The sequence below is a fragment of the Triturus cristatus genome, chromosome 12 (assembly GCF_964204655.1).
Source record: "Triturus cristatus chromosome 12, aTriCri1.1, whole genome shotgun sequence".
Taxonomy (NCBI): domain Eukaryota; kingdom Metazoa; phylum Chordata; class Amphibia; order Caudata; family Salamandridae; genus Triturus; species Triturus cristatus.
The window spans coordinates 249915147-249931863 of record NC_140595.1 but is presented as its reverse complement, the minus strand read 5'-3'; positions in this window follow the sequence as shown (position 1 = coordinate 249931863).

The following is a 16717-nucleotide window of genomic DNA, read 5'->3' as shown; positions in this document are numbered from 1 at the left end:
AGGTCTTAGTCTCGTACTCTGGCCTAATGGTTAAGGTCTTATCTCTTACTCTGGCCTACTGGTTAAGGTCTTAACTCTTACTCTGGCCGCACAGCTTAGGTCTTAACTCTTACGCTGGCCTACTGGTTAAAGTCTTAACTCTTTCTCTGGCCTAATAGCTAAGGTCTTAACTCTTACTCTGGCCTAATAGCTAAGGTCTTAACTCTTACTCTGGCCTCATAGCTAAGGTCTTAGACTCGTACTCTGGCCTAATGGTTAAGGTCTTAACTCTTACTCTGTCCTAATAGCTAAGGTCTTAACTCTTACTCTGGCCTAATAGCTAAGGTCTTAACTCTTACTCTGGTCGAATGGTTAAGGTCTTAACTCTTACTCTGGCCTAATAGCTAAGGTCTTAACTCTTATTCTGGCCTAATAGCTAAGGTCTTAGACTCGTACTCTGGCCTACTGTTTAAGGTCTTAACTCTTACTCTGGCCTACTGGTTAAGGTCTTAACTCTTACTCTGGCCTAATAGCTAAGGTCTTGGACTCGTACTCTGGCCTAATGGTTAAGGTCTTAAATCTTACTCTTGCCTACTGGTTAAGGTCTTAACTCTTACTCTGGCCTAATAGCTAAGGTCTTAGACTCGTACTCTGGCCTAATGGTTAAGGTCTTAACTCTTACTCTGGCCTACTTGTTAAGGTCTTAACTCTTACTTTGGTCTACTGGTTAAGGCTTAACTCTTACTCTGGCCTAATATCTAAGGTCTTAGACTCGTACTCTGGCCTACTGTTTAAGGTCTTAACTCTTACTCTGGCCTACTGGTTAAGGTCTTAACTCTTACTCTGGCCTAATAGCTAAGGTCTTAGACTCGTACTCTGGCCTAATGGTTAAGGTCTTAACTCTTACTCTGGCCTAATAGCTAAGGTCTTAACTCTTACTCTGGCCTAATAGCTAAGGTCTTAACTCTTACTCTGGTCGAATGGTTAAGGTCTTAACTCTTACTCTGGCCTAATAGCTAAGGTCTTAACTCTTACTCTGGCCTAATAGCTAAGGTCTTAGACTCGTACTCTGGCCTACTGTTTAAGGTCTTAACTCTTACTCTGGCCTACTGGTTAAGGTCTTAACTCTAACTCTGGCCTAATAGATAAGGTCTTAGACTCGTACTCTGGCCTAATAGCTAAGGTCTTAGACTCGTACTCTGACCTAATGGTTAAGGTCTTAACTCTTACTCTGGCCTACTGGTTAAGGTCTTAACTCTTACTCCGGCCTAATGGTTAAGGTCTTAACTCTTACTCTGGCCTACTGGTTAAGGTCTTAACTCTTACTCTGGCCTAATAGCAAAGGTCTTAGAATCGTACTATGGCCTACAGGTTAAGGTCTTAACTCTTACTCTGGCCTACTGGGTAAGGCCTTAACTCTTACTCTAGCCTAATAGCTAAGGTCTTAGACTCGTACTCTGGCCAACATGTTAAGGTCTTAACTCTTACTCTGTCCTAATAGCTAAGGTCTTAACTCTTACTCTGGCCTACAGGTTAAGGTCTTAACTCTTACTCTGGCCTAATAGCTAAGGTCCTAACTCTTACTCTGGCCTAATGGCTAAGGTCTTAGACCCATACTCTGGCCTAATGGTTAAGGTCTTAACTCTTACTCTGGCCTACTGGTTAAGGTCTTAACTCTTACTCTGGGCTAATAGCTAATGTCTTAACTCTTACTCTGGCCTAATAGCTAAGGTCTTAACTCTTAGTCTGGCCTAATAGATAATGTCTTAGACTCGTACTCTGGCCTACTGGTTAAGGTCTTAACTCTTACTCTGGCCTACTGGTTAAGGCCTTAACGCTTATTCTGGCCTAATAGCTAAGGTCTTTACTCTTACTCTGGCCTAATAGATAAGGTCTTAGACTCGTACTGTGGCCTAATGGTTAAGGTCTTAACTCTTACTCTGGCCTACTGGTTAAGGTCTTAACTCTTACTCAGGCCTAATAGCTAAGGTCTTAGTCTCGTACTCTGGCCTAATGGTTAAGGTCTTATCTCTTACTCTGGCCTACTGGTTAAGGTCTTAACTCTTACTCTGGCCGCACAGCTTAGGTCTTAACTCTTACGCTGGCCTACTGGTTAAAGTCTTAACTCTTTCTCTGGCCTAATAGCTAAGGTCTTAACTCTTACTCTGGCCTAATAGCTAAGGTCTTAACTCTTACTCTGGCCTCATAGCTAAGGTCTTAGACTCGTACTCTGGCCTAATGGTTAAGGTCTTAACTCTTACTCTGTCCTAATAGCTAAGGTCTTAACTCTTACTCTGGCCTAATAGCTAAGGTCTTAACTCTTACTCTGGTCGAATGGTTAAGGTCTTAACTCTTACTCTGGCCTAATAGCTAAGGTCTTAACTCTTATTCTGGCCTAATAGCTAAGGTCTTAGACTCGTACTCTGGCCTACTGTTTAAGGTCTTAACTCTTACTCTGGCCTACTGGTTAAGGTCTTAACTCTTACTCTGGCCTAATAGCTAAGGTCTTGGACTCGTACTCTGGCCTAATGGTTAAGGTCTTAAATCTTACTCTTGCCTACTGGTTAAGGTCTTAACTCTTACTCTGGCCTAATAGCTAAGGTCTTAGACTCGTACTCTGGCCTAATGGTTAAGGTCTTAACTCTTACTCTGGCCTACTTGTTAAGGTCTTAACTCTTACTTTGGTCTACTGGTTAAGGCTTAACTCTTACTCTGGCCTAATATCTAAGGTCTTAGACTCGTACTCTGGCCTACTGTTTAAGGTCTTAACTCTTACTCTGGCCTACTGGTTAAGGTCTTAACTCTTACTCTGGCCTAATAGCTAAGGTCTTAGACTCGTACTCTGGCCTAATGGTTAAGGTCTTAACTCTTACTCTGGCCTAATAGCTAAGGTCTTAACTCTTACTCTGGCCTAATAGCTAAGGTCTTAGACTCGTACTCTGGCCTAATGGTTAAGGTCTTAACTCTTACTCTGGCCTAATAGATAAGGTCTTAAATCTTACTCTGGCCTAATAGCTAAGGTCTTAGACTCGTACTCTGGCCTACTGGTTAAGGTCTTAACTCTTACTCTGGCCTAATCGCTAAGGTCTTAGACTTGTACTCTGGTCTAATGGTTAAGGTCTTAACTCTTACTCTGGCCTAATAGCTAAGGTCTTAGACTCGTACTCTGGTCTAATGGTTAAGGTCTTAACTCTTACTCTGGCCTGCTGGTTAAGGTCTTAACTCTTACTCTGGCCTAATAGCTAAGGTCTTAGACATGTACTATGGCCTACAGGTTAAGGTCTAAACTCTTACTCTGGCCTACTGGTTAAGGTCTTAACTCTTACTCTGGCCTAATAGCTAAGGTCTTAACTCTTACTCTGGCCTAATAGCTAAGGTCTTAGACTCGTACTCTGGCCTAATGGTTAAGGTCTTAACTCTTACTCTGTCCTAATAGCTAAGGTCTTAACTCTTACTCTGGCCTAATAGCTAAGGTCTTAACTCTTACTCTGGCCGAATGGTTAAGGTCTTAACTCTTACTCTGGCCTAATAGCTAAGGTCTTAACTCTTACTCTGGCCTAACAGCTAAGGTCCTAGACTCGTACTATGGCCTACAGGTTAAGGTCTTAACTCTTACCCTGGCCTACTGGTTAAGGTCTTAACTCTAACTCTGGCCTAATAGATAAGGTCTTAGACTCGTACTCTGGCCTAATAGCTAAGGTCTTAGACTCGTACTCTGACCTAATGGTTAAGGTCTTAACTCTTACTCTGGCCTACTGGTTAAGGTCTTAACTCTTACTCCGGCCTAATGGTTAAGGTCTTAACTCTTACTCTGGCCTACTGGTTAAGGTCTTAACTCTTACTCTGGCCTAATAGCAAAGGTCTTAGAATCGTACTATGGCCTACAGGTTAAGGTCTTAACTCTTACTCTGGCCTACTGGGTAAGGCCTTAACTCTTACTCTGGCCTAATAGCTAAGGTCTTAGACTCGTACTCTGGCCAACATGTTAAGGTCTTAACTCTTACTCTGTCCTAATAGCTAAGGTCTTAACTCTTACTCTGGCCTACAGGTTAAGGTCTTAACTCTTACTCTGGCCTAATAGCTGAGGTCCTAACTCTTACTCTGGCCTAATGGCTAAGGTCTTAGACCCATACTCTGGCCTAATGGTTAAGGTCTTAACTCTTACTCTGGCCTACTGGTTAAGGTCTTAACTCTTACTCTGGGCTAATAGCTAATGTCTTAACTCTTACTCTGGCCTAATAGCTAAGGTCTTAACTCTTAGTCTGGCCTAATAGATAATGTCTTAGACTCGTACTCTGGCCTACTGGTTAAGGTCTTAACTCTTACTCTGGCCTACTGGTTAAGGCCTTAACGCTTACTCTGGCCTAATAGCTAAGGTCTTTACTCTTACTCTGGCCTAATAGATAAGGTCTTAGACTCGTACTGTGGCCTAATGGTTAAGGTCTTAACTCTTACTCTGGCCTACTGGTTAAGGTCTTAACTCTTACTCAGGCCTAATAGCTAAGGTCTTAGTCTCGTACTCTGGCCTAATGGTTAAGGTCTTATCTCTTACTCTGGCCTACTGGTTAAGGTCTTAACTCTTACTCTGGCCGCACAGCTTAAGTCTTAACTCTTACGCTGGCCTACTGGTTAAAGTCTTAACTCTTTCTCTGGCCTAATAGCTAAGGTCTTAACTCTTACTCTGGCCTAATAGCTAAGGTCTTAGACATGTACTATGGCCTACAGGTTAAGGTCTAAACTCTTACTCTGGCCTACTGGTTAAGGTCTTAACTCTTACTCTGGCCTAATAGCTAAGGTCTTAACTCTTACTCTGGCCTCATAGCTAAGGTCTTAGACTCGTACTCTGGCCTAATGGTTAAGGTCTTAACTCTTACTCTGTCCTAATAGCTAAGGTCTTAACTCTTACTCTGGCCTAATAGCTAAGGTCTTAACTCTTACTCTGGTCGAATGGTTAAGGTCTTAACTCTTACTCTGGCCTAATAGCTAAGGTCTTAACTCTTACTCTGGCCTAATAGCTAAGGTCTTAGACTCGTACTCTGGCCTACTGTTTAAGGTCTTAACTCTTACTCTGGCCTACTGGTTAAGGTCTTAACTCTAACTCTGGCCTAATAGATAAGGTCTTAGACTCGTACTCTGGCCTAATAGCTAAGGTCTTAGACTCGTACTCTGACCTAATGGTTAAGGTCTTAACTCTTACTCTGGCCTACTGGTTAAGGTCTTAACTCTTACTCCGGCCTAATGGTTAAGGTCTTAACTCTTACTCTGGCCTACTGGTTAAGGTCTTAACTCTTACTCTGGCCTAATAGCAAAGGTCTTAGAATCGTACTATGGCCTACAGGTTAAGGTCTTAACTCTTACTCTGGCCTACTGGGTAAGGCCTTAACTCTTACTCTAGCCTAATAGCTAAGGTCTTAGACTCGTACTCTGGCCAACATGTTAAGGTCTTAACTCTTACTCTGTCCTAATAGCTAAGGTCTTAACTCTTACTCTGGCCTACAGGTTAAGGTCTTAACTCTTACTCTGGCCTAATAGCTAAGGTCCTAACTCTTACTCTGGCCTAATGGCTAAGGTCTTAGACCCATACTCTGGCCTAATGGTTAAGGTCTTAACTCTTACTCTGGCCTACTGGTTAAGGTCTTAACTCTTACTCTGGGCTAATAGCTAATGTCTTAACTCTTACTCTGGCCTAATAGCTAAGGTCTTAACTCTTAGTCTGGCCTAATAGATAATGTCTTAGACTCGTACTCTGGCCTACTGGTTAAGGTCTTAACTCTTACTCTGGCCTACTGGTTAAGGCCTTAACGCTTATTCTGGCCTAATAGCTAAGGTCTTTACTCTTACTCTGGCCTAATAGATAAGGTCTTAGACTCGTACTGTGGCCTAATGGTTAAGGTCTTAACTCTTACTCTGGCCTACTGGTTAAGGTCTTAACTCTTACTCAGGCCTAATAGCTAAGGTCTTAGTCTCGTACTCTGGCCTAATGGTTAAGGTCTTATCTCTTACTCTGGCCTACTGGTTAAGGTCTTAACTCTTACTCTGGCCGCACAGCTTAGGTCTTAACTCTTACGCTGGCCTACTGGTTAAAGTCTTAACTCTTTCTCTGGCCTAATAGCTAAGGTCTTAACTCTTACTCTGGCCTAATAGCTAAGGTCTTAACTCTTACTCTGGCCTCATAGCTAAGGTCTTAGACTCGTACTCTGGCCTAATGGTTAAGGTCTTAACTCTTACTCTGTCCTAATAGCTAAGGTCTTAACTCTTACTCTGGCCTAATAGCTAAGGTCTTAACTCTTACTCTGGTCGAATGGTTAAGGTCTTAACTCTTACTCTGGCCTAATAGCTAAGGTCTTAACTCTTATTCTGGCCTAATAGCTAAGGTCTTAGACTCGTACTCTGGCCTACTGTTTAAGGTCTTAACTCTTACTCTGGCCTACTGGTTAAGGTCTTAACTCTTACTCTGGCCTAATAGCTAAGGTCTTGGACTCGTACTCTGGCCTAATGGTTAAGGTCTTAAATCTTACTCTTGCCTACTGGTTAAGGTCTTAACTCTTACTCTGGCCTAATAGCTAAGGTCTTAGACTCGTACTCTGGCCTAATGGTTAAGGTCTTAACTCTTACTCTGGCCTACTTGTTAAGGTCTTAACTCTTACTTTGGTCTACTGGTTAAGGCTTAACTCTTACTCTGGCCTAATATCTAAGGTCTTAGACTCGTACTCTGGCCTACTGTTTAAGGTCTTAACTCTTACTCTGGCCTACTGGTTAAGGTCTTAACTCTTACTCTGGCCTAATAGCTAAGGTCTTAGACTCGTACTCTGGCCTAATGGTTAAGGTCTTAACTCTTACTCTGGCCTAATAGCTAAGGTCTTAACTCTTACTCTGGCCTAATAGCTAAGGTCTTAGACTCGTACTCTGGCCTAATGGTTAAGGTCTTAACTCTTACTCTGGCCTAATAGATAAGGTCTTAAATCTTACTCTGGCCTAATAGCTAAGGTCTTAGACTCGTACTCTGGCCTACTGGTTAAGGTCTTAACTCTTACTCTGGCCTAATCGCTAAGGTCTTAGACTTGTACTCTGGTCTAATGGTTAAGGTCTTAACTCTTACTCTGGCCTAATAGCTAAGGTCTTAGACTCGTACTCTGGTCTAATGGTTAAGGTCTTAACTCTTACTCTGGCCTGCTGGTTAAGGTCTTAACTCTTACTCTGGCCTAATAGCTAAGGTCTTAGACATGTACTATGGCCTACAGGTTAAGGTCTAAACTCTTACTCTGGCCTACTGGTTAAGGTCTTAACTCTTACTCTGGCCTAATAGCTAAGGTCTTAACTCTTACTCTGGCCTAATAGCTAAGGTCTTAGACTCGTACTCTGGCCTAATGGTTAAGGTCTTAACTCTTACTCTGTCCTAATAGCTAAGGTCTTAACTCTTACTCTGGCCTAATAGCTAAGGTCTTAACTCTTACTCTGGCCGAATGGTTAAGGTCTTAACTCTTACTCTGGCCTAATAGCTAAGGTCTTAACTCTTACTCTGGCCTAACAGCTAAGGTCCTAGACTCGTACTATGGCCTACAGGTTAAGGTCTTAACTCTTACCCTGGCCTACTGGTTAAGGTCTTAACTCTAACTCTGGCCTAATAGATAAGGTCTTAGACTCGTACTCTGGCCTAATAGCTAAGGTCTTAGACTCGTACTCTGACCTAATGGTTAAGGTCTTAACTCTTACTCTGGCCTACTGGTTAAGGTCTTAACTCTTACTCCGGCCTAATGGTTAAGGTCTTAACTCTTACTCTGGCCTACTGGTTAAGGTCTTAACTCTTACTCTGGCCTAATAGCAAAGGTCTTAGAATCGTACTATGGCCTACAGGTTAAGGTCTTAACTCTTACTCTGGCCTACTGGGTAAGGCCTTAACTCTTACTCTGGCCTAATAGCTAAGGTCTTAGACTCGTACTCTGGCCAACATGTTAAGGTCTTAACTCTTACTCTGTCCTAATAGCTAAGGTCTTAACTCTTACTCTGGCCTACAGGTTAAGGTCTTAACTCTTACTCTGGCCTAATAGCTGAGGTCCTAACTCTTACTCTGGCCTAATGGCTAAGGTCTTAGACCCATACTCTGGCCTAATGGTTAAGGTCTTAACTCTTACTCTGGCCTACTGGTTAAGGTCTTAACTCTTACTCTGGGCTAATAGCTAATGTCTTAACTCTTACTCTGGCCTAATAGCTAAGGTCTTAACTCTTAGTCTGGCCTAATAGATAATGTCTTAGACTCGTACTCTGGCCTACTGGTTAAGGTCTTAACTCTTACTCTGGCCTACTGGTTAAGGCCTTAACGCTTACTCTGGCCTAATAGCTAAGGTCTTTACTCTTACTCTGGCCTAATAGATAAGGTCTTAGACTCGTACTGTGGCCTAATGGTTAAGGTCTTAACTCTTACTCTGGCCTACTGGTTAAGGTCTTAACTCTTACTCAGGCCTAATAGCTAAGGTCTTAGTCTCGTACTCTGGCCTAATGGTTAAGGTCTTATCTCTTACTCTGGCCTACTGGTTAAGGTCTTAACTCTTACTCTGGCCGCACAGCTTAAGTCTTAACTCTTACGCTGGCCTACTGGTTAAAGTCTTAACTCTTTCTCTGGCCTAATAGCTAAGGTCTTAACTCTTACTCTGGCCTAATAGCTAAGGTCTTAGACATGTACTATGGCCTACAGGTTAAGGTCTAAACTCTTACTCTGGCCTACTGGTTAAGGTCTTAACTCTTACTCTGGCCTAATAGCTAAGGTCTTAACTCTTACTCTGGCCTCATAGCTAAGGTCTTAGACTTGTACTCTGGCCTAATGGTTAAGGTCTTAACTCTTACTCTGTCCTAATAGCTAAGGTCTTAACTCTTACTCTGGCCTAATAGCTAAGGTCTTAACTCTTACTCTGGTCGAATGGTTAAGGTCTTAACTCTTACTCTGGCCTAATAGCTAAGGTCTTAACTCTTACTCTGGCCTAATAGCTAAGGTCTTAGACTCGTACTCTGGCCTACTGTTTAAGGTCTTAACTCTTACTCTGGCCTACTGGTTAAGGTCTTAACTCTAACTCTGGCCTAATAGATAAGGTCTTAGACTCGTACTCTGGCCTAATAGCTAAGGTCTTAGACTCGTACTCTGACCTAATGGTTAAGGTCTTAACTCTTACTCTGGCCTACTGGTTAAGGTCTTAACTCTTACTCCGGCCTAATGGTTAAGGTCTTAACTCTTACTCTGGCCTACTGGTTAAGGTCTTAACTCTTACTCTGGCCTAATAGCAAAGGTCTTAGAATCGTACTATGGCCTACAGGTTAAGGTCTTAACTCTTACTCTGGCCTACTGGGTAAGGCCTTAACTCTTACTCTAGCCTAATAGCTAAGGTCTTAGACTCGTACTCTGGCCAACATGTTAAGGTCTTAACTCTTACTCTGTCCTAATAGCTAAGGTCTTAACTCTTACTCTGGCCTACAGGTTAAGGTCTTAACTCTTACTCTGGCCTAATAGCTAAGGTCCTAACTCTTACTCTGGCCTAATGGCTAAGGTCTTAGACCCATACTCTGGCCTAATGGTTAAGGTCTTAACTCTTACTCTGGCCTACTGGTTAAGGTCTTAACTCTTACTCTGGGCTAATAGCTAATGTCTTAACTCTTACTCTGGCCTAATAGCTAAGGTCTTAACTCTTAGTCTGGCCTAATAGATAATGTCTTAGACTCGTACTCTGGCCTACTGGTTAAGGTCTTAACTCTTACTCTGGCCTACTGGTTAAGGCCTTAACGCTTATTCTGGCCTAATAGCTAAGGTCTTTACTCTTACTCTGGCCTAATAGATAAGGTCTTAGACTCGTACTGTGGCCTAATGGTTAAGGTCTTAACTCTTACTCTGGCCTACTGGTTAAGGTCTTAACTCTTACTCAGGCCTAATAGCTAAGGTCTTAGTCTCGTACTCTGGCCTAATGGTTAAGGTCTTATCTCTTACTCTGGCCTACTGGTTAAGGTCTTAACTCTTACTCTGGCCGCACAGCTTAGGTCTTAACTCTTACGCTGGCCTACTGGTTAAAGTCTTAACTCTTTCTCTGGCCTAATAGCTAAGGTCTTAACTCTTACTCTGGCCTAATAGCTAAGGTCTTAACTCTTACTCTGGCCTCATAGCTAAGGTCTTAGACTCGTACTCTGGCCTAATGGTTAAGGTCTTAACTCTTACTCTGTCCTAATAGCTAAGGTCTTAACTCTTACTCTGGCCTAATAGCTAAGGTCTTAACTCTTACTCTGGTCGAATGGTTAAGGTCTTAACTCTTACTCTGGCCTAATAGCTAAGGTCTTAACTCTTATTCTGGCCTAATAGCTAAGGTCTTAGACTCGTACTCTGGCCTACTGTTTAAGGTCTTAACTCTTACTCTGGCCTACTGGTTAAGGTCTTAACTCTTACTCTGGCCTAATAGCTAAGGTCTTGGACTCGTACTCTGGCCTAATGGTTAAGGTCTTAAATCTTACTCTTGCCTACTGGTTAAGGTCTTAACTCTTACTCTGGCCTAATAGCTAAGGTCTTAGACTCGTACTCTGGCCTAATGGTTAAGGTCTTAACTCTTACTCTGGCCTACTTGTTAAGGTCTTAACTCTTACTTTGGTCTACTGGTTAAGGCTTAACTCTTACTCTGGCCTAATATCTAAGGTCTTAGACTCGTACTCTGGCCTACTGTTTAAGGTCTTAACTCTTACTCTGGCCTACTGGTTAAGGTCTTAACTCTTACTCTGGCCTAATAGCTAAGGTCTTAGACTCGTACTCTGGCCTAATGGTTAAGGTCTTAACTCTTACTCTGGCCTAATAGCTAAGGTCTTAACTCTTACTCTGGCCTAATAGCTAAGGTCTTAGACTCGTACTCTGGCCTAATGGTTAAGGTCTTAACTCTTACTCTGGCCTAATAGATAAGGTCTTAAATCTTACTCTGGCCTAATAGCTAAGGTCTTAGACTCGTACTCTGGCCTACTGGTTAAGGTCTTAACTCTTACTCTGGCCTAATCGCTAAGGTCTTAGACTTGTACTCTGGTCTAATGGTTAAGGTCTTAACTCTTACTCTGGCCTAATAGCTAAGGTCTTAGACTCGTACTCTGGTCTAATGGTTAAGGTCTTAACTCTTACTCTGGCCTGCTGGTTAAGGTCTTAACTCTTACTCTGGCCTAATAGCTAAGGTCTTAGACATGTACTATGGCCTACAGGTTAAGGTCTAAACTCTTACTCTGGCCTACTGGTTAAGGTCTTAACTCTTACTCTGGCCTAATAGCTAAGGTCTTAACTCTTACTCTGGCCTAATAGCTAAGGTCTTAGACTCGTACTCTGGCCTAATGGTTAAGGTCTTAACTCTTACTCTGTCCTAATAGCTAAGGTCTTAACTCTTACTCTGGCCTAATAGCTAAGGTCTTAACTCTTACTCTGGCCGAATGGTTAAGGTCTTAACTCTTACTCTGGCCTAATAGCTAAGGTCTTAACTCTTACTCTGGCCTAACAGCTAAGGTCCTAGACTCGTACTATGGCCTACAGGTTAAGGTCTTAACTCTTACCCTGGCCTACTGGTTAAGGTCTTAACTCTAACTCTGGCCTAATAGATAAGGTCTTAGACTCGTACTCTGGCCTAATAGCTAAGGTCTTAGACTCGTACTCTGACCTAATGGTTAAGGTCTTAACTCTTACTCTGGCCTACTGGTTAAGGTCTTAACTCTTACTCCGGCCTAATGGTTAAGGTCTTAACTCTTACTCTGGCCTACTGGTTAAGGTCTTAACTCTTACTCTGGCCTAATAGCAAAGGTCTTAGAATCGTACTATGGCCTACAGGTTAAGGTCTTAACTCTTACTCTGGCCTACTGGGTAAGGCCTTAACTCTTACTCTGGCCTAATAGCTAAGGTCTTAGACTCGTACTCTGGCCAACATGTTAAGGTCTTAACTCTTACTCTGTCCTAATAGCTAAGGTCTTAACTCTTACTCTGGCCTACAGGTTAAGGTCTTAACTCTTACTCTGGCCTAATAGCTGAGGTCCTAACTCTTACTCTGGCCTAATGGCTAAGGTCTTAGACCCATACTCTGGCCTAATGGTTAAGGTCTTAACTCTTACTCTGGCCTACTGGTTAAGGTCTTAACTCTTACTCTGGGCTAATAGCTAATGTCTTAACTCTTACTCTGGCCTAATAGCTAAGGTCTTAACTCTTAGTCTGGCCTAATAGATAATGTCTTAGACTCGTACTCTGGCCTACTGGTTAAGGTCTTAACTCTTACTCTGGCCTACTGGTTAAGGCCTTAACGCTTACTCTGGCCTAATAGCTAAGGTCTTTACTCTTACTCTGGCCTAATAGATAAGGTCTTAGACTCGTACTGTGGCCTAATGGTTAAGGTCTTAACTCTTACTCTGGCCTACTGGTTAAGGTCTTAACTCTCACTCAGGCCTAATAGCTAAGGTCTTAGTCTCGTACTCTGGCCTAATGGTTAAGGTCTTATCTCTTACTCTGGCCTACTGGTTAAGGTCTTAACTCTTACTCTGGCCGCACAGCTTAAGTCTTAACTCTTACGCTGGCCTACTGGTTAAAGTCTTAACTCTTTCTCTGGCCTAATAGCTAAGGTCTTAACTCTTACTCTGGCCTAATAGCTAAGGTCTTAGACATGTACTATGGCCTACAGGTTAAGGTCTAAACTCTTACTCTGGCCTACTGGTTAAGGTCTTAACTCTTACTCTGGCCTAATAGCTAAGGTCTTAACTCTTACTCTGGCCTCATAGCTAAGGTCTTAGACTCGTACTCTGGCCTAATGGTTAAGGTCTTAACTCTTACTCTGTCCTAATAGCTAAGGTCTTAACTCTTACTCTGGCCTAATAGCTAAGGTCTTAACTCTTACTCTGGTCGAATGGTTAAGGTCTTAACTCTTACTCTGGCCTAATAGCTAAGGTCTTAACTCTTACTCTGGCCTAATAGCTAAGGTCTTAGACTCGTACTCTGGCCTACTGTTTAAGGTCTTAACTCTTACTCTGGCCTACTGGTTAAGGTCTTAACTCTAACTCTGGCCTAATAGATAAGGTCTTAGACTCGTACTCTGGCCTAATAGCTAAGGTCTTAGACTCGTACTCTGACCTAATGGTTAAGGTCTTAACTCTTACTCTGGCCTACTGGTTAAGGTCTTAACTCTTACTCCGGCCTAATGGTTAAGGTCTTAACTCTTACTCTGGCCTACTGGTTAAGGTCTTAACTCTTACTCTGGCCTAATAGCAAAGGTCTTAGAATCGTACTATGGCCTACAGGTTAAGGTCTTAACTCTTACTCTGGCCTACTGGGTAAGGCCTTAACTCTTACTCTAGCCTAATAGCTAAGGTCTTAGACTCGTACTCTGGCCAACATGTTAAGGTCTTAACTCTTACTCTGTCCTAATAGCTAAGGTCTTAACTCTTACTCTGGCCTACAGGTTAAGGTCTTAACTCTTACTCTGGCCTAATAGCTAAGGTCCTAACTCTTACTCTGGCCTAATGGCTAAGGTCTTAGACCCATACTCTGGCCTAATGGTTAAGGTCTTAACTCTTACTCTGGCCTACTGGTTAAGGTCTTAACTCTTACTCTGGGCTAATAGCTAATGTCTTAACTCTTACTCTGGCCTAATAGCTAAGGTCTTAACTCTTAGTCTGGCCTAATAGATAATGTCTTAGACTCGTACTCTGGCCTACTGGTTAAGGTCTTAACTCTTACTCTGGCCTACTGGTTAAGGCCTTAACGCTTATTCTGGCCTAATAGCTAAGGTCTTAACTCTTAGTCTGGCCTAATAGATAATGTCTTAGACTCGTACTCTGGCCTACTGGTTAAGGTCTTAACTCTTACTCTGGCCTACTGGTTAAGGCCTTAACGCTTATTCTGGCCTAATAGCTAAGGTCTTTACTCTTACTCTGGCCTAATAGATAAGGTCTTAGACTCGTACTGTGGCCTAATGGTTAAGGTCTTAACTCTTACTCTGGCCTACTGGTTAAGGTCTTAACTCTTACTCAGGCCTAATAGCTAAGGTCTTAGTCTCGTACTCTGGCCTAATGGTTAAGGTCTTATCTCTTACTCTGGCCTACTGGTTAAGGTCTTAACTCTTACTCTGGCCGCACAGCTTAGGTCTTAACTCTTACGCTGGCCTACTGGTTAAAGTCTTAACTCTTTCTCTGGCCTAATAGCTAAGGTCTTAACTCTTACTCTGGCCTAATAGCTAAGGTCTTAACTCTTACTCTGGCCTCATAGCTAAGGTCTTAGACTCGTACTCTGGCCTAATGGTTAAGGTCTTAACTCTTACTCTGTCCTAATAGCTAAGGTCTTAACTCTTACTCTGGCCTAATAGCTAAGGTCTTAACTCTTACTCTGGTCGAATGGTTAAGGTCTTAACTCTTACTCTGGCCTAATAGCTAAGGTCTTAACTCTTATTCTGGCCTAATAGCTAAGGTCTTAGACTCGTACTCTGGCCTACTGTTTAAGGTCTTAACTCTTACTCTGGCCTACTGGTTAAGGTCTTAACTCTTACTCTGGCCTAATAGCTAAGGTCTTGGACTCGTACTCTGGCCTAATGGTTAAGGTCTTAAATCTTACTCTTGCCTACTGGTTAAGGTCTTAACTCTTACTCTGGCCTAATAGCTAAGGTCTTAGACTCGTACTCTGGCCTAATGGTTAAGGTCTTAACTCTTACTCTGGCCTACTTGTTAAGGTCTTAACTCTTACTTTGGTCTACTGGTTAAGGCTTAACTCTTACTCTGGCCTAATATCTAAGGTCTTAGACTCGTACTCTGGCCTACTGTTTAAGGTCTTAACTCTTACTCTGGCCTACTGGTTAAGGTCTTAACTCTTACTCTGGCCTAATAGCTAAGGTCTTAGACTCGTACTCTGGCCTAATGGTTAAGGTCTTAACTCTTACTCTGGCCTAATAGCTAAGGTCTTAACTCTTACTCTGGCCTAATAGCTAAGGTCTTAGACTCGTACTCTGGCCTAATGGTTAAGGTCTTAACTCTTACTCTGGCCTAATAGATAAGGTCTTAAATCTTACTCTGGCCTAATAGCTAAGGTCTTAGACTCGTACTCTGGCCTACTGGTTAAGGTCTTAACTCTTACTCTGGCCTAATCGCTAAGGTCTTAGACTTGTACTCTGGTCTAATGGTTAAGGTCTTAACTCTTACTCTGGCCTAATAGCTAAGGTCTTAGACTCGTACTCTGGTCTAATGGTTAAGGTCTTAACTCTTACTCTGGCCTGCTGGTTAAGGTCTTAACTCTTACTCTGGCCTAATAGCTAAGGTCTTAGACATGTACTATGGCCTACAGGTTAAGGTCTAAACTCTTACTCTGGCCTACTGGTTAAGGTCTTAACTCTTACTCTGGCCTAATAGCTAAGGTCTTAACTCTTACTCTGGCCTAATAGCTAAGGTCTTAGACTCGTACTCTGGCCTAATGGTTAAGGTCTTAACTCTTACTCTGTCCTAATAGCTAAGGTCTTAACTCTTACTCTGGCCTAATAGCTAAGGTCTTAACTCTTACTCTGGCCGAATGGTTAAGGTCTTAACTCTTACTCTGGCCTAATAGCTAAGGTCTTAACTCTTACTCTGGCCTAACAGCTAAGGTCCTAGACTCGTACTATGGCCTACAGGTTAAGGTCTTAACTCTTACCCTGGCCTACTGGTTAAGGTCTTAACTCTAACTCTGGCCTAATAGATAAGGTCTTAGACTCGTACTCTGGCCTAATAGCTAAGGTCTTAGACTCGTACTCTGACCTAATGGTTAAGGTCTTAACTCTTACTCTGGCCTACTGGTTAAGGTCTTAACTCTTACTCCGGCCTAATGGTTAAGGTCTTAACTCTTACTCTGGCCTACTGGTTAAGGTCTTAACTCTTACTCTGGCCTAATAGCAAAGGTCTTAGAATCGTACTATGGCCTACAGGTTAAGGTCTTAACTCTTACTCTGGCCTACTGGGTAAGGCCTTAACTCTTACTCTGGCCTAATAGCTAAGGTCTTAGACTCGTACTCTGGCCAACATGTTAAGGTCTTAACTCTTACTCTGTCCTAATAGCTAAGGTCTTAACTCTTACTCTGGCCTACAGGTTAAGGTCTTAACTCTTACTCTGGCCTAATAGCTGAGGTCCTAACTCTTACTCTGGCCTAATGGCTAAGGTCTTAGACCCATACTCTGGCCTAATGGTTAAGGTCTTAACTCTTACTCTGGCCTACTGGTTAAGGTCTTAACTCTTACTCTGGGCTAATAGCTAATGTCTTAACTCTTACTCTGGCCTAATAGCTAAGGTCTTAACTCTTAGTCTGGCCTAATAGATAATGTCTTAGACTCGTACTCTGGCCTACTGGTTAAGGTTTTAACTCTTACTCTGGCCTACTGGTTAAGGCCTTAACGCTTACTCTGGCCTAATAGCTAAGGTCTTTACTCTTACTCTGGCCTAATAGATAAGGTCTTAGACTCGTACTGTGGCCTAATGGTTAAGGTCTTAACTCTTACTCTGGCCTACTGGTTAAGGTCTTAACTCTTACTCAGGCCTAATAGCTAAGGTCTTAGTCTCGTACTCTGGCCTAATGGTTAAGGTCTTATCTCTTACTCTGGCCTACTGGTTAAGGTCTTAACTCTTACTCTGGCCGCACAGCTTAAGTCTTAACTCTTACGCTGGCCTACTGGTTAAAGTCTTAACTCTTTCTCTGGCCTAATAGCTAAGGTCTTAACTCTTACTCTGGCCTAATAGCTAAGGTCTTAGACA